General features: G+C 31.8%; 1 pseudogene; it reads left to right on the top strand.

Moving 5' to 3' along the window:
* Window positions 1-13,855: 13,855 nt before the first annotated feature.
* On the top strand, window positions 13,856-15,884 carry LOC120147973 (annotated as a pseudogene).
* Window positions 15,885-19,612: the final 3,728 nt, after the last annotated feature.

Genomic DNA, 19,612 nt, shown 5'->3' on the forward strand with positions numbered 1-19,612 from the left:
GTTATGACTTAAGGGATGACACAACCTTTGTACAGTCTTCTCGCAAAACATGATGATCTTGTTCCCATCCTCCTTCCAGAGTTTAAGCCGTTGAAGCTTACATCTCAAACTTGCATCATGCTCTGACAACCATTCCATACCCGAAATCAGATCAAACTCTCTTAAGAGAAGCTCCATAAGATCAGCATGAAAGATCATGCTCCTACACTTTCAAGCTCATAAACTATCATCATCTTTCATAAATCTTTTTGACCCAATTCCAAATAAACTTAGTCCAAGCTATTTTAATAAATCCTTTGGGCTCCAAAATGAAACTCCGGTTGACTCAATCTAATGACTCAGATTTTGAAGCGTTACACTTACCTTCATATCGGTTGTCAGTGTTGTCATATATTCAATGATTTTGGCAAATGTAATTGTGATTTGTAACTTGGCTTTGGTTTTTTCTAGAATGGAGAATTTGAGCTGTTGTGAGAGTATCGTAGTGAATGTGATTATGGTGGGTTTTTGGTGGGTTTGAAAGGGGTTTTGATTGCTTAATCGTTCTTGATACTGTGGTGAGTTGCATGTTCTCCAAGAGTTGCAAAACTGGTTGCTTGGTGGATCATCCACAAGGAATATACTATTACAAGATTGAGATTATTGCAGAGAGATGAGAAAGCATTTTTAAAGAAGAAGAAGAATACGAGGAGGAGTCAAACGGTTAGTCAAATATGCTGACTTAGCTGGTTTAACATGCCACTTTAGTATTTTTCTACTTAGTAATGATTTGTTAGCAGTTGTTAACGACGAGTGATCATTTTGTAACAAAAAATAACGTTAGTGACTATTTTGTAACAAATGATAACGTTAGTGACCGATTTGTGACTTTTCAAACATCAATGATGAAACGAAACACTTACTCAAATATTAGTGACCATTGGAGTAGTTTACCTTTTTATAAAATGGTGATATAAAGGTAAACAAAATCTATTTTTTTTGTACTCACGGTGGAAAGTGGTGTCCATATTAGCTGATCCTGAAATGACGACTTTAGACAACAAAAGAGCATATATTAAGATAAAGTTAAATATCGATGCTGCATTCCATCCAAGATGTAAATAAAATATAAATAAATAAAATGATTTGATTTGTTGAAAATCTCTTTATTGTGGTAATGATTTAGCACTTAAAAGAAAGAATCATTGCAAAGAGTTTCATCATACATAATTTGATCAAGCCGACTAATGATTTAGCACTTAAAATAAATAATCATTGAAAAGAGTTTTATCATACATAATTTGATTTAGCACATAATTTGTTGAAAATCTCTTTATTGCGGTAATGATTTAGCACTTAAAATGATTTAACACGTAATTTATTTGACGAAATCAAGATTTTTACGCAATTATAATGAAATCAATTTTTTGAAAAAGATAAAATATAATCTTTTACTAGATTAACTATTACATAATTTATTAATGGACTTATTATGTTTCCTTAAAGTTATGAGTTCGAGTAATGTGTATATGAAAAATATGAGTATTTATTTTTAAACTATTAAATCTTTAAATAAATATTACCTTATAAATCTCAAATTTATAAATAAAATAGAAACATGCCAATAGATATGTTATAATATTATAATAAGCCACAAATAAAATGACAATGACGTCTATTATAGATAAGATTAATGATGAAATTAGATATTATAATAGTAACTTGTAAGATTATAAATCTTGACGAAAGTGATGGATAAATCAAAATAATAACAATATTAATATATAATCTTGATTTGACCTCGTTTATTATATGTCCCTGGATTGCAATAGTAAGATCATTGCTTGTGCTACAAGAAACAATTGTTATACCCTGTGGCTTTTACAATGTTTTAACTTTTTTACAACGCCGGAAAATCCAAAGGACTAGTGGAGTTATGGCCTCCAAAAATATATGAAAAATAATATATATAAATGAGTTAATTTTAGGGTAAATTACACGGGTGATCACCAAATTATGGTTATTAACCATTTTGACCACCAACATTTAAAAACGATCAATCGTACCACCTCAACTATTTAAATAGTTCAATCAAGCCTTCGGCCGTTAATTTTTAACGGAGGTAATAACGTCACAATTAATAAAATTGGTTTAATTATATATTTGGTCTTTAATATTTACACATTTTATCAATGTGCTCACTATTTTAATTCAATTAAATAAATTTACCAAAATAGATGTATCATGTGTCATTATATGATTGGAATATTAATTTAATCAATTTTAATATTTTAATTAAATAATTTTTCCTACCAATCAGATGGTGACACGTGTCACCGCATGTGTAAAGGGAAAACATATTGGAATATAAGTGCATTCGGGGGATTCAAACAAGGGACCTTCGGGGCCCCTGGGCAAGCCTTTGTCACTAGGCCGAAGCAATGTATTTGGTTCTAAAGTGTACAATGTAACACCCATAACTTGTATAAGTCTCACAATACGAGTTAAAGATGTCATATTGACATTTCAAACATTCTTTGTACAAGCTTTAAACTTTTGTTCCATTTAAAAACCTCCCGTTTAACAATTTAGAACTATTTAATTAATCGTATATAAATATAAAATAATATTTATCGTCCAATTAAAATATGATTTTAGGCAGCAACTAAGCAGTTCAATGTTGTTTCTCAACATATATAAAACTGCCAAAATATTGTCTAATTTAAAATCATTCAATTTCCCTTTAAATTATATTTACTACCAACCATTTTAAGTTAATCGATTAGAGTTGTTCAAACATTTATACCATACATGCCACTAATGAGTAAAAGATGTGGCTTGATTTTCCAAGAAAAGATGCTTTCAGTATTACTTACTTCACATTTGCTTCTTTATCTGAATCCTACACATGAAAAATGTTACGTGCTAAGTAAAACTTAGTAAGGTAGTAACATAGCTAAGGTGAGATAAAACATAAATAGCATAAAGTATTATAAAACATAAATATGTAATTTAAATAAAAACATTGATACTTTCAAATCAAACTGTTTAAGCAATTTTCCTCTTTGAAAACCTAAAAAACATCATCTCATGATTTGTTTTTCAAAAATCATGTAAATCAACATCAAACATAATAAACATTTCATACTCTTTTCATTCATACATATTTCAGATCTTTCATTTCATTTACATATTATTTTCTTTTAGATACTTATCATAACTTTCACATTTACTTTCATAGCTCAATGTATATGTAAGAGAAAACAAGGTACGTGAGTCATACATAATATGCACACTATGCACTACACGGTGCCAATCGTCATCATAAGATGCACTCCAAGTGCAAATCATATCATATACATCAACGATGTCATACACAATGTACACGAATATACCATAACTTAACTTAAACTTTACTCAACTTCCTGGCATGCCAAGTGTACCCACGACTCTCAATGCAACATACAATGTGCTTCCATATCATATTATATTCATATAATAATCAACATTTCCATATCAAAATCAATTTCAACTTATCATCATAAAAAGCATAATTTGGACAGTTCATACCCCAAATTATCCATAATTAGAATATATATATCATGTAAAATACTTTGAGTATATCATGAACTAAAATAAATTCATATAACATTTTTAAAATTGTTAAAGAAATATTCCATCATTATCATTATAGATCATTCTTTAAAATTATATAAAAAATTCATTCGAATATCTTTTCAAAAAATATCATATAAAATATATATTGTGTAATCTTTTACCCAAATATCATTCATAAATCTTATATCATTATGAGAATAATCCATATTTATAATTAAATAATACTTAAAAATTCATACTTTGAAACAATAATATAAGGTTAATTTATCACAAGTCTTCCTCAAGAAGAATAAATAATTAAATAACTTGCATTCACCTTTGACTCGCTATTGAAGCTTTAATACGATACTCTTTTACTCAAAAACTTTGTCTTTCACTTTCGAGTCACAAGAATCACAAGATTTGTCGTAATTTATTCAACATCACATATATAATACCATTTCAAATTGTATATTAGTATTCACAAACATAATCTAATTCCGACAAAGTAAATTCCATAAAACATAATCGATACTAAATCGATATAAAACTAAATCATATTTTCCATCATAATTTCAAACTTTCCAAAGTACTTATTTGATTACATAAATATTTATTTTCATCATCAACCCTTCAACTTTTACCAACTTTGCATTCAATTTACTAATTATGAATTCTTCTTAGAATTTATATCAACCTTTTCATTTAAGTCATAGCGATCCTTCACCATTATGATCATTTCATATAAATTACTAAAATTTCCAGCACCTTAATAATATACTCAATTCAATACTTAAACACTCAAAAACTTGCAATTTCATCTTCTATTTTCTTAGACTTTTCGAATTCAACCACCCACTTTACTAAACTTGAAATTCAATCCCAAATCTAATATTTAATCTTAAAAATCAGCATACTAATATTAATTTCCAGCATTGAAATTTCATACCAAAATAATACTATCACATTTGAAAATTCACAATTAAGTCCCAACTTTTGAGACTATTCAAATTCCATCACCAAATTTATCCAAATTTTCACTTTAATCCCAAATCACTTCTTTAACTTAAAATTCCAGAATTCTATAATTAAAATTCAGCATCGTATACTCCAATTTACACATTTATCCATCAATGTCCCTCAATTCTCAAAACTTGCAAACTAGCCCTTTTCTATCTCAAGATTCCAAATTGATCAAAATCAATCTCTAAATTACATAGAACACATTTAATATTAATTCTAGTATTTTTTTCTTGGCCGAAAATCATAAAGTAGCTAGGGTAAACTTTCCATTCAATTTCAAGCATGAATTCAAGCTCCTATGATTTAATTCATGCTATTCTAATCTTCATAACATCAAATTCAAAAAAATCTCCATAAACCCTAGCTATGGCTAAAACTTATTCATGCACTTTTAGATGATTTTAATCATCACTCATGCTTGGAAATTAATCTACAACCTTAATAACATAAAAATCATCCATTAACTCTTCAAAATCTAACATGTTCTTCAACCACACAAATCATGAAATTTGTTATCCAAGCATGGTTTCCATGAAATTTTTTATAGCAAATGATACAAAATTTTAAGATGATTAATTCTCTATGTAATAGCTTAACCTAAAAATCAATCGAATAAACTTAAAAATCAATTTGAAAAGCTTTTCCCTTTAGCCATGGAGGCTCACGACAGCTTGAAGGAGAAATGGCTGATAATTTTCATGATTCTCTACACTTTTCTTTAATACACATGTCATTTTATAATTTAAATAAATTTAAAATTCATTTAATAGGAAATTCCAACTTTATCCTTTAAAATCCTTGATAATTTAAACCATGCCACCAAAATATCTTCTAATTTAATATTCAAAGTCAAAGATGAACAAATAAAAATTCACTTTCCACCTTTACCCTTTGAAAATTTTAAAATTATAATTTTAGTCATTAATTTTCCCAATTTCGGCTAAATAGAGAAAATTAACTTCAATTCCACTAATCCATGCTAAATTTCACTGTTCTAAAATACAGAAATAAATATTTTCACCTTTATCTAACATCTTTCAAATTTTCTTGAAATTCTGATTCGATCCAATTATCTGATTTCTAACCGGATTTTACTGCTTAATAACTTTTAATACAAATCGCGAATCAAAATTATGATTCTCACAAAAATTATTATTTCGAGACAAACTATTCAATTATAGGCCAAAATATTAAACTTCTAAAAATTACATGTTTGATCCTTAAACTTTTCAAATCTTATACTTTGGTCATTAAAATTTTAAAACTTACATTTTTGTCACTACTAAAAATTTTCGGGTATTACATACAATCTTTTATATATTTTATTTGAGATTATTTAACACACACACATATATATATATTATTAAAACAAATATAATGAATAAATTATAATTCACATATATATTAAATTATAGTTAATGTAAGACTTAAAAATAAAAATGAGTTTAACATTTTTATTTAATTTTTTAAAAATTATTTTTAAATAATAATAATATATAAATTTTATTAAAAATAAAATTTTATTAAAATTATTTAGAGAATCCAAATCAGAAAATAAAAATAATTTAATTTAAAAGTAAAAATATTAAGTCCTTGAGCAAAAAAAATCTTATTTTACCTGATTAACAGAGAGTACGGACGCTAAACATTTTAACTCACCCCAGAAATTTTCTCCTACGAATACTTGATTATTAAGCATTATGTTCTAGGTATACTTTGGAGCAGAAACAAAATATAACAGAGAGATAAAATATCAAGATTATTCTTTGAACAAGATTCCAACATACACTAATCTTTTAGAATATCCAACCAAGTCCAACAATAAGATCAAGGGGATCTAACACACAACTCACCGGTAACATAATGCATAAACACAACATGATTTTTTAAGTCCTTCTTGAAAAGAAAATATCAAATACAATATATAAAAGATTGTACACTTTAGAATCAAATAAATGCCTTTGGCTCAGTGGCAAAGGCTTGCCCCAAGGAGGTCCCTGATTCAAATCCCCCCAAATGCACTTTATATTACCGGTCACCACCGTCGTTGTAGAAGTCCATTTTAGTCTCAATGTGATTGTTAAAAATCATGTTGTGTTTCTGCATTTTGATACTGGTGAGTTGTGTGTTAGATCCCCTTGATCTTATTGTTGGACTTGGTTGGATATTCTGAAAGATTGGTGTATGTTGGAATCTTGTTCCAAGAATAATCTTGATATTTATCTCTTGTTATATGTTATTTTCTAGTCCAAAGTATCGAGAACATGATGCTTAATAATAAAGTATTCATAGAAGAAAATTTCTGGGGAGAGTTAAAATGTTAGCGTCCATATTTAAGCATCTTTGCATAATTAATCAAGACAACATTCGAAAAAATTCATGAAGTAATTCAATCCAGTGATTCTAACACGCAACTCTTCACCTTCCTTATCCCAAAGATTTTGACCACACCAAGAATTGTGGGGCATTGAATCACGATGACCAAAATTTGATCAAACCAAATATTTGATCACTCCAAACCTATAGTGATGGCTCCACTGATTGAGAAAAAAGAATCCAATCGAGGATTCTTTGGTGCAAGTTGAGGAAAGAGGCTTAGGAGAAAGTTAAAAACCTGACTTGTTAGTAAATGGGTATCCTGGGGAAGAAACGAGAAAAACATCATGAAGTTGTGCTGCCAAAAGCATAATATGTCTTGTTTGAATTTGTCTTATATGCTGAACATTTTTATCAATAAATAAATGTCATTTCTTTGACTATGAGCAATGAAGCATTTTTTGAAATTCAGTGAATACATATATAACAAAATGCACATTTGAGAGTTGAGGTTATAACCTTTTGACATGTGACAAGATAAATCTAAAAAAAGACCCATTTATCATTGACTCATCTTCATACTAATACCTTTTACCCAAAGAAACATTTCCCTTACACAATAAAGTCGTCAGATACTTAGGTAAGTGTCAAAACAGACAAAGTGAGGCATCGTCGATTCATGAAAGTGTAAGAATAATTAGCTAGCATATTTGTTAAGGATGTTCAATGATGATCTACAATTTTCACAAATGGAATGGTGGAATAGGTGAATTTGGCTTAGATTAGTTGCTTGGAAATTGAGCTCTAAGGATGAAGTTTCCTAACCTTCACTGACACTTAGGCTATAATAGATTCTTCCTAATGAGCTTAGAAAATCTTGAAATAAAAAAAAATCAAGGAATCACATGATACTAATGAAAGTTAATGTTAACATTGATGGGGGAACTTTGCTAAAAGTAGTAAGCTGTAAATCTTCGGAAGTAATATCTGAAATTGCTATGGAGGTAATGTCCAAGCTTTATGAAGTGAGTTTCATTCAAGTTTTTTAAGTTGAAGACTTTCTGACACTTGAATCCTTCAATTAAGAGTAATCCGCTAAAGTAATAGGGCATGTCAATTGTCCTAACTTTATGAATACGATTACATTCAGATCATGACACTAACTTCTATTTGTCGAGATGAATCTCCCAACAAAATAAAAAGGAGGAAATCAAAGTTAATGAAATAATTTAAGAAAATGGGTAAGGCCTAAGTAAATGTGGATTGATAATGAGTATCAGATGAAAGGTGTACTAAGGGAGTTAAGAAACATTTGTTATAGTCGACTACACAAAATCACTTAGGAGTTTTGTTTTTAGATCAATATTTATGCACTATCTCTGCTTAAAGAGTCTATGAAGCTTGAACAAATGGAAGATTCCTGAGAACAGAAATAGAAATGCTATCTAAAAAGTATAGAAATGAAATGTATCAGTTGCACTATTTTTTCCCGCATCCTATTTGAATTTCATTGTGGGGCATTTTGAAAACATTCAAAAAACTGAAATCCTAATGATGAAAACCATGAAACCCACAAAACCAAACCAAATATATTGTTTTTCCCAAATCACCCATTGATTGACACTTGTCAAAGGGTTATACTTTTGAAATCAACATGTGTCATTTATTTATTTGATATTCAATGAATTGATATTTTACTTTAATTATTTTTACATAATTTTTACACCGAAAAAGACATTTTCAACAAGATATATTGAAATGAAGTAGGCCTTCTCCAGAATCCTTATCTCTTCTATCATTACGTTGCTCGATTTGGTTCCACAATTTCTCTTAAAAATGGGCCTCACAATAACAAGTCGATTGGAAAATGGATTTGCACATGATAAAGAACGGGAACCTACTCATAAATGATACTTGAAGATGTTATGTCTGAAGGCAAACCTTGTTGGCTACGATGAGCGTAAAACAATCAAATCAAATAGAGGAAAACATTGCTACAAAGGTTTCATGCAAGCAACATGAAGAATCAAAGAAGAATTTTCTTACAAGTTTCGAAGTTGCCAAGATTCTCATGCAAGCATTCAAATACTCTACGAGCCAATAGTCTAAGAACTCACAAGAAGAATTGAGGACACTAGAGGAGGTATCATTGGTTGTAGAGGCTTTCATTCGAGCTTTCGAGTCATTAAAAAAGACTCTTCAATGAATATTGATGTGTCAACTACGATGATGATTCAATTGGTTCCAATAGTTGATCTTAAATCAAATACAATAGAGTCTTTCTCCATCGATTAAACCAATACCAAAAGAGAAATTAAGAATCTCAAGATTAAGAATATTTCATACAATTAGCGGTATAAGATCACTGGATTGAGCGAGCAAATGCACAAAGATAAGATGTTTTAAATGAAGCCAACAGTGTTGGGGTAAGATCGATAACAAGAAATATGAGAGAATATCAAGATTGACTTAAGAGAATCAAGACTTCTCTTTGAAAATGAGAATGCCAAAAAATGACATTTGCATTTTAGACTACTTCAGGGTATTACATTCATCGTGATGGAGGAGTCGTCTACGACATAATCCAATTCAATAACGATGATCTATTTTCCAACATAGGCCTTCAAGTCTAGAAGAAGACCTCAAGGTAACTATGATCTAACTTAACTCAACGGTGGTGAGCTAGTTTCTAGTTGAAATTTTCAACCCAAATTTCAAATCCACAATGGATAATATTCAGCCGATCGAATATCTCACTTGACTTTCTCGCGAAGAGAAGTCATTTGAAGAATATCTTACATAGATTTCCCGTGAAGGGGAGTATTTCAAAAAGTTGTCTCATTTAACTTAGACCCATGAATGTAAGTCAACCAACAAATCAAGACTAGCTTATCTTGTTTGGATTAGACCTGAGAAGGGGATCCATCCAAATAATCATTCACTCAGAGGAATCATCCACAGCAAGTTGAGAATAACTATCTGTCAACCAAAGCTTTCAAGTTTGATTCCACTCAGCTCGAGAGCACATTGAATGCATGGTAACAACAAAGAGTTACTTTCAATCAAAATTCAAACCAAGGTCCTTCAGCCACTAAGAAGACCTAGGTTGACTATGATTTGGTAATAAGGAACCACTTCCTAGCCAAATTTCAACATAGCTTAAGGTTAGAAGAGCTATCTGTCGACCAAAGCTTTTGAGTTTTATTACACTCAGTTTCGAGAGCACATTGACTGCATGGTAGCAGCAAAGAACTACATTTCGGTCAAATTTCAAATCGAGAACTTTAAGCCAAGAAGAAGACCCAGGTTAACTGTGATTTTGCAATAAAGGACCACTTTCTAGTCAGATATCGATGTAGCTTAAGACGAGAAGAGCTATGTGTCAACCAAAGCTTTCGAGTTCGATTCCACTCAGCTTGAGAGCGCATCGACCACATGGTAGTAGTGGGGAACTAACTTCTGGTTAAAATTCAAACTAAGGTCTTTAAGCCAAGAAGAATACCTCGGTTGGCTTTGATTTGGCAATAAAAAACCATTTTTTAGTCAAAATTTGACATAGATTAAGGTGAGAAGAGCTAGCCAAAGATTTCGAGTTTGATTCCACACAGCTCGAGAACACATCAACCGTATGGTACCAGCGAGGAACTACCTTCCAGTCAAAATTCAAAAAGAGTTCTTTAAGCCAAAAAAAAACCTAGGTTGACTGTGATTTGGTAACAATGAACCACTTCCCAGTCAAATTTTGACGAAGCTTAAGGCGAGAAAAACTATATGTCGACCAAAGATTTTAAGTTCAATTCCAATCAACTTAAGAGCGCATCGACCACATGGTAGCAGTATGGAACTACCTTTCAGTCAAATTTTAAAATGATGTCTTTAAGCCAAGAAGAAGACCTAGGTTGACTGCGATTTGGCAACAAGGAACCACTTCCTAGTCAAATTTTGACATAGCTTAAGGAAATAAGAGTTATCTATCGACTAAAGCTTTTATGTTCAATTTCACTTAGCTCGAGAGGACATTAACCACATGGTAGCAGCAAGGAACTACCTTGCTGTTAAACCCAAACAAAGGACTTCAAGTCCAAAAGAAGGCCCAAATTGGTTGTGATTTAGTAACGATAAACTACTTTTCAACCCAGATTTTGACATAGCTCAAAGCGATAAGAGTTACTAGTCGACCGAAGCTTTCGAGTTCGATTCTACTCAACTAGAGAATATATTAACCATAAGATGGAAACAAGGAACTATCTTTCAGTCCAACTTTCAAGATCAGCTGCAGTTAGCAATGAGGGACTAGTCTCTAGTGAATCATTCACACTCAAATTTCAACTTCACAAAGATACCTGACCTAAAAGCACATTCCAAATCAATTCTCAAGTTATATTTCAACTCTGCAATATAGGATACCGAGTTCAACGACCAATCATAAGTCTATAAATGAGGAACTAGTCTGCAATTGCATATTCCCGAAGTAAGATATCAGGCTTAGAGCATGATCACCCATTCTTGAATACAAGCTAAACGTCTCAATATCATAAGAGCAAACTCACCTTCGGAATCCCTTATTTTGAGAGCCGAACGAAAATTTGTGTCTTTTTATCTTTGTTCTATCGTCATTACACGACAATGGACAAAGATGAACAACTGTAGAAACTCATTTTCGTCCAGGGGCATTTTAACTTATGTTATTATTTACTATTATATATATTACGGTTATATTCTAGTATATGTAGTTATTTTATTGTCATATAGTGTTTAATATTTCATATTGTATCAGTAATTTATTATTATTACTAATATTTTTATTGTTATATTACTTATTATCTATGTTAATAAATGTGTTTTATTGATATATTTGTTTCATTTTACAGGCCCATTACATCCATCAACCCATTTACAAGCAAGCCCCAAAGCCCAATTTATAAGCAGCCCACGACATTAGGCAAGAAGAGAGTCAGCCACCGCAAGAGTGATTGCTAACTCAAACCACTTTTATTTTAGTCAAAATGAACCCCTAAAATCGACCCCTTAATTTTTCGAGACGTTGCGATTGTCATCATCAAGTTACGTCAGTAATATTAGTTGATGTGAAAATTGTTGGCATTGATAAAAGCATAAGACTAAAGGTTATGTTGGTTAAAATAGAGTTTGAGGGCTAGGATGATGTTCCTAAACAACTTCTATGGCTAAATTGATGCGAAAAAAATCATAGGGATGAAAATGATAAATTAAGTCTATTGCAGTGACAAAAATTAACCTTAAGCCTTAAATCTGTAAAATTATCTTGTGTTGGTTGGGATTTAGGAATTTGAGCTTGTAAGACCAACTTCGAATCTTAGCACCGTCACTCTTGGTGGGCAATCTGTAAATTTCTATGTAAATTCCAATTGAGTCTTAGGTATGCCCTAGTCCTAGACTGTGAGAGCTACCTCTCACCTAAACTTTATCCTAACAATATATATATATATATTACCTTGTGTTGATACCAAATTTATTAAAAAAAATACAAAAGGGCTAATAGTATGTTTAATACGACATAAGCCAGAAATAAAATGATAGTTTTATATATATAAAAACTCTACAAAACGGCAAAATGCAATATAATTCTTATTAATATAATAAAATTATGAAAACAGAACCGTCATCATATTGTATGTTAATGTTAAACCATCGTTATGGTAAGAACTCTTGTTTGTTAAAAGTTTGTTGTGATTAGATTTAGGTCTTTATGAATTAGTTGGAAATAGTTGTTGGCTTGTTAACCCTGAAAATCATATAGCAGCCAAGCTTTCATTCACTTTCTCAATCAAGACCGACCACCGTCCGATCTCTAATATGGTGAGTTGTGTGTTAGTTACTGTAGATCTTATTGTTGGTTGGATTTCGAAAGATGGCAAAAATTGGGATCTTGTTCAAAGAATAATATGTTTTTTCCCTCTATATTATATGTTGTTTTTGCTCCAAGGTATACATAGAATTTGATGTTTAATAGTTAAGTATCTATCGAAGAAAATCTTTGAGAATACTTAATTAAATAAAAGGTAAACTATAGGATTGGTCACTTTATTTTAATTTTGACAAATTTTCCTCATTGAATTCAAAAAAATAATATTTGGTCACTTTCGTTTTATTTCATTAAGATGTGATCATATTCATTTTTTATTGAATTATAATGTGGTCATTATATCGACTTTTAAATATTTAATCATTAAATTTTGAATGTCATTAGTGAGGGAAAGTGAACAAAATAAATAAAAGTGACCATATTTTAATTAAGTAAAAACAAGAGTAAATAAATCTTATGTTTTTTTTTTACTTTTGCTGAGAAAAATTGTATAAAAAAACACGATCTGTATTTTACCCTTAAATAAAAGATGTTTTTTCTTTGTACACTACAAACTGTTCTTTAGCGGCATTTTGAGAGTAAAAGTCACTACTTTAAACATATAGCGACGTTTACATTCAAACGCTACAAAATGATAACTTTAGCGGTGTTTCTTTACAAATGCCGCAATAGGGTTCATCTATAGTGACGTTCTTTGTTAACGCTGCAACAGATTAGTACTTTAGCTGCACTTTTATACAAACGCCTCAATAGATTAGAAATTTAGCGGCGTTTTAAACAAAGGCCGCAATAGTATTTACCTATAGTGGCGTTTTTTCAATAAACGCCGCAACATAATAGTACTTTAGCGGCGTTGTATAGAAACGCCGCTAAAGACTTATACTTTTGTGGGATTTTTATACAAACGCCGCAATTTATCTGTGTTGTTTCTTTTTCTTTTTCTTTTTAGATTTTTCTGGCCTATAAATAAAATAATTACGAGATTGGTCTAAAATTTTGTTCACTGAGTTTAGAATAATTTTGGTTGAAATTACTTGGGAGTTTCCTGTGTGGCAAGAAATACTCACAGTAGAGACTAGAAAGAGAGGAGAAGAAGCCAAAGCAAATCAAGCAGAAAAAGCTTACACTTTCGCAGAGATAAATCAAAGAGGAAAAACAAAGAAGAAAAAAAGGGTAAATAGAAATGGATGTTATCAATACCCAGCAAATATCATCTCGGCCAATCGAGAAGGTGATAGTTCTTCTTAGCATCGTCGACAACTACAATCGCGTCGCTAAAGACACCCGCAAGTGCGTCGTCGGAGTCCTTCTTGGCACCTCCTTTAAAGGCACCGTTGACGACACCAACAACTACGCAAGTTCTTCCCCCTTTTCTTTATGTTTGTTCCTTCAAATTTCGTTCTAGATCTGATTTGTTTTTATTTCTGATGACATAATGCCGTTATTTTGTTGTTGTTGAAATCTTATATTCATACCTTGCGAGATTGCTGGTTGCTGAGAGTAAATTTTGGTTTTAGGGTTTTTACCTTTAAAAATGTTAATTTGACCTTTAAAATGTTTAATTTGAATTGAAGGCAATTTGTTAGATTCCTTGACCTAATTTCCATTTATAGTTTATTTTTTTAAACGGATGTGGGAATGTATGTAATTGAAGGTGTTTTCATTAGAGAAGCATTTGATTAAGCTCTCTGGCCAACCTCATGCATTGATGCTTTAGTTTCTTAAGATTGAGCTTGTATTAAGGCTTTTTCACCATTATTATTATTGTTATCAGTGCCTCTTGAGGAAGATGAGAAGGACCCGAGTATATGCATGGTTTCATGACCATAACTACCATGAATCAATGTTTTCGATGTTTAAGAGGATTAATGGTAACTCTTTTCTCAACTCAGAGTAAATAATGGTGCCAATTTTAATTTGTTATTTCTCTCCTTTCTTGTTTTGTCTGGGAACGGGAGGGGGAAGTGTCATCCTTCATTACATGATATGTGCACCTCTGATATTTGTCGCAGCGAAGAAGCATGTTGTTGGTTGGTATAGTACAGGCCCAAAATTACGGAAGAATGATCTAGACATTCATAGATTATTCCATAAGTACGACTATTAGTTTTGGCTTATTATTTTGTTCTTTATTTTATTTTATTTTTTTACTTCATTCGATTAATCAAGCTCTTCTGGTGTTCAGCTATGTCCCAAATCCTGTCATGGTGATTATTGATGTCCAACCTAAGGAGTTGGGGATACCCACTAAGGTACTATGATGTTGAGGAGGTTAAGTTGGTACGAACAATCTGAGTGCATCTTTTTCTTTTATCTTGTGGAACCAAGGGGCTTACCTGTTGAGGCAGACATGCAAAACTAACGATAATTTTTTAAAGAAGCTGCCACCTTTGGTCGTACTGGGGGAGCATTTTAACTAATATGCCAGTATTGTTGCATAATGCCACTCAAAAGAGCCAAAAGGTTTTTGTTCACGTTCCTTCTGAATTTGCTGCTCACGAAATTGAGGAGATTGGTATGCCATTTGATGAAATTTAGTGTTATCTTTTCAGGATATTATCCTTGTGGTTAAGATGCTAATAGTTTGGATTAGTTAACCATTAATTTGGTTGCTTATTACTCCTTTTTCACTCATAAACAGGAGTGGAACACTTGCTTAGGGATGTAAAGGATACAACTATCAGTACACTAGCAAATGAGGTTTCTTTCTTTCTTTCTTAGTTTTATTTTACTGTCAAATCTAATTACATTCATAATAAAAGCTCCTAGTGTTGAAGCTTTCTTTGAACTATGACAAAGAGAGTGTACATAGACCATTGTCTTTTCTACAGGTCACTGGAAAACTCACTGCTTTGAAGGGTTTGGATGCAAGGTTACGAGAGATACGTGCTTACCTTGATCTTGATATTGATGAGAAGCTTCCTTTGAATCATGAAATACTTTACCATTTACAGGTAAACTAAGTTGTGAAAGTTAACATTGAAGCTCAAGACATTTTGCAATTGTGAACTTTAAGTTTTAATATCCTGGATAAGCTAAATGTCCCTTTGACGTTACTTACCCGATTATAACATATTCTGAATATGCGGTAGAGTATATAATTGTGAATGTGTTCTGGTTAATGTCCATCTTACATGCGGTCTACCATGTTAATCTGCAGGATGTGCTTTGTCAGCGTTGCTTAATGTTAAAGCTTGAGTAGGTTTCTGATTTCATTTCTTTGAGCAATGGTTGCGAGCATCTTTAAGAAGTTAGTGTCTAATTTTCTGAAGTTCTCTACTCTAAGAAACATTTCATTATAAAATACTGTGGTTTGCAATGGAGAACTTAAACAGGTTCATTTGTTTATACTTTATAGTACTCATAGTCTCATACAACATTCGTATTTATTTATCAAATTCATGGATTTGTTGGATGCTTCATGAATTTTGTATTTACATGAAACCTTTTGTATTTACATTTTTTCTTAGTAAAATAACTTGCTGAATGCCGATAGTCATCTGTTAATGAAGCCTGTTTTGTGGTCTGGGTGGGCTGTCTATTTTGTTCCATCATATTTATTGTATCTTGTGAAAAGTGAAATTCTCTTCAGAGTTATGGATTTCTGCCGGTTGATTATATGCCAAATGTTTCCTTTTTTTCTCTATATTAAGCTTCCTGTTGATTCTTATTAGTATTTCTTTTCTTTTTTTGATAGAAGTTGGAGGTCTCATTAAAAACTCCCTTCATATTCTTCCATATACTTAGAAGTATGTTGAAGAACACTGGAAGGGAGAAAAGAGTACCTCATATTTTATTAAATAGAAGACCAAGTACAAGTGGTAACATCGAACCCTCAAAGGGGAATAAAAACCAATACAGACCATATCACCTAAAAATCTTACATCTTCAAACAAAAATCCCCTAAGACAATAATCCTATTTCTAAAATACACCTCAAGATGTAAGATAACATAGCAAAACAAAAACCAATAATTACAACCACAAACTAAAAAATGCCTCTGAATACAGCTGTCGAACAATCACAGTCCAATTGGAGGAACAAGTTCTAAAGAGATATCGCAATTTTTAGGGACCCAAGAATTTGGTTTGAAGGAAGGGTCAACTTCATGCACCAAGATTTTGAATAAATTATCCCCGACCTTCAACTCTAACAATTCATCAATTCTCCCTTGAGCATTTGTGAGTATTTGAATTTTAGCCCGGTCAAAAGACGAAGGGAACTCACAACTGTTATCAATTGCTATTAACTTGCCCCACTTAGTAGCTATGTTTTTGAAAGTATCCCAATTCCAAGCGTGAAAAGGAATACCTTCACAAATTAACCACACGCACCGACTCTCCACCACAAGACTCTCTGACCAAGTTTCCACTCTGGAAAACCATTCTGCAAGAGTCTCTAACTTATCTTCCTTCACGCTTCTCAACAAATCTGAATCCTCAAAAACCATTAGAACTACATTTCCAGCAGCTCTCATTAGCGTGAAACCCGCTAGTCCTTTGGCTTGTATTTGGTTAGCAAGATTATCAATCTTGATAAAGTTCTTGCACCACCCAACAAGACAGTTGTTCAACACTTGAAGTTTATCTTCGTCCAAAGCACCCTCAACTTCACAGTGTTTAAACCTCGGAAGATCTTCCATCTCAGACTTACTTTGAACAGCTGTCGAGGACTTTCGCCAGAAAGACTGTCTAGGTTTATATTTAGCCAGAGAGACTCTAATTTTGTTGCCGTAAATATGATTACCATTCATCTTAGAAATCGTTGTCCTTGCTTCTTCTATTGTAGCAAAGCGAATAAACCCAAAGCGAAACCCTTTCGAGTTTCTTTTTTTGGGAATGAATGCATCAATAACTTGACCATGTGAGCCAAATATAGATCCAAGTCTCTTCCAATGGATCTTCTCTGGAAGGTTCTCGATAAAAATCGTGTAACAACCCTTTCTGAACCCATTGACGATATTTGGTTGGCCTTCCTTTGACTGATTATTAAACCCGTTTCTTCTACTTCCCACCACTTCGGACAATTTTACATTGGAATACCCTTTCGAATTGATCTCCTTGGATCCATTATGATCAACATGAGCAACAGAAAGAGCTGGTTTTACGTGTGCTAAAGACAACTTTCCATTTATATGTTTCCCTTCTTGTAAGCATTTCTTCAAAGGATTGGATGATAATGGACTATCACCTGACCTCGTTGAATAAGTTCCCAAATTTTGTTGATTTTGGAGCATAGGAGAGTGTCGGTAAGTGGTGACGTCGGGCTCAACTGTCCAACCAGCCTCACGTGCCAAGGCTTGGTTGAAGCAAAAGTCCATGCAAGGAGTCTTCTTGATGAACCGGAGCTAGGGGATTTTTTACTTTCTTTCCCCACGAAGGAGCAATGAAGACTAAATGGTAGTGAACAATATTTTTTTAATTGAAAGTGAAAGAAAGTAGACTAAATTCTAGAGAACAATGTCAAACTACATTACATTTAATTTTAATGTTTATAAATTTTAATTTATTTTGTTATTAAGTATTTTTCTGCATAACTCGTGCCTTTATTAAAATGTATGGTTGTTGTTAATTAGATAAAGCTAGATGATATTAAATTTAAGTGATGTAGAGCATAAATGAAATATGCAAAATCATCTTAACTAAAGAAAGGTAATTAGCGGCATTTGTATCTCAAAATGCCGCTATAGATTTGATCTTTTGTGGTGTTTGTTTCAAAAACGCCGTTATAGATCTGACCTTTTGCGGGTTTGTTCTAAAAAATGTCGCTATAGATCTTGACCTTTTACGACGTTTGTTCCAAAAATGACGCTATAGATCTCGACCTTTTGCGGCGTTTGGCGTTTGTTCCAAAACGCCGCTATAGATCTTGACCTATTGCAGCAATTTTTGTTCTCAAACGCCGCTAACTTTAGTGACGCTGGTATGGTCGACACTTCTTACGGCGTTTTTCCTATTGCCGCAAGTGTTTTCAGCGGAGCTTAAAAACGCCGCTAAAACTCTATTTTACTGTAGTGTACTTAAAAAGGATTTCAAACTATACTCGTGAACTTATATTTTGATTCGTCTTGCTTTCAATTAAAAGAAAATTTGAATAAGCGAAAAGAAGAATTGTATGGAAAACTGAAGAAGAAAGACAAGAAAGAAAGCTTAACAAAAATTTCTTTCAAGTACAAATATCATGTTAAGCATAGTGGATGATCCCCTGTTTAAGTACAAGTCTAAACAGAAGCTTGATGATGTTAATTGATTACTGGTTCAAATGCACCCTTAGAGTGTGTTTGGTTAGGTAAATGTGAGATTTTTATTGGAATGAAATCCACATTCCCCCGTTTGGTTGGCATGAAATATCATTCCCAGTAATTTTACATTATCAATAGTGGATTTTTTGGGGTATATTACCAGGAATGTCATTACCTCCCTTTCCTTAGGTATTGTTGAATTACCAGCGTTTTGGACTAAAATGTCATTAAAAAAATTCTTTCAAAAATATACTTATTTTGTCATTGAATAATAAAAATTCTACGAATGTTAAATTACAAATTTATTCTTAAACTATTTTAGATTTACAAAAACAATATATAATTAAAATTTTATATGAAGTTCAGGGGTTAAAATAAAATTTTACTCTTTCATTAAACCTTTTTATATTTTCAATTTTGTAAAAAAATTATATAAAATTTATAATTTTTTTTTAAATATATAAATATTTTTCAACTTGTTAGAAAAACAAATATATAATAAGGACAATTTGGTTAAATATACATTCCAATAACTTTTTATTCTTTTAACCAAACACGGTAATCTTACATTCCTGTTAAACCAACCAAACACAAAATACAACATTCTCAGT

Source organism: Hibiscus syriacus, unplaced genomic scaffold, assembly GCF_006381635.1.
Source record: "Hibiscus syriacus cultivar Baekdansim isolate YM2019G1 unplaced genomic scaffold, ASM638163v2 tig00110945_pilon, whole genome shotgun sequence".
Classification (NCBI taxonomy): Eukaryota; Viridiplantae; Streptophyta; class Magnoliopsida; order Malvales; family Malvaceae; genus Hibiscus; species Hibiscus syriacus.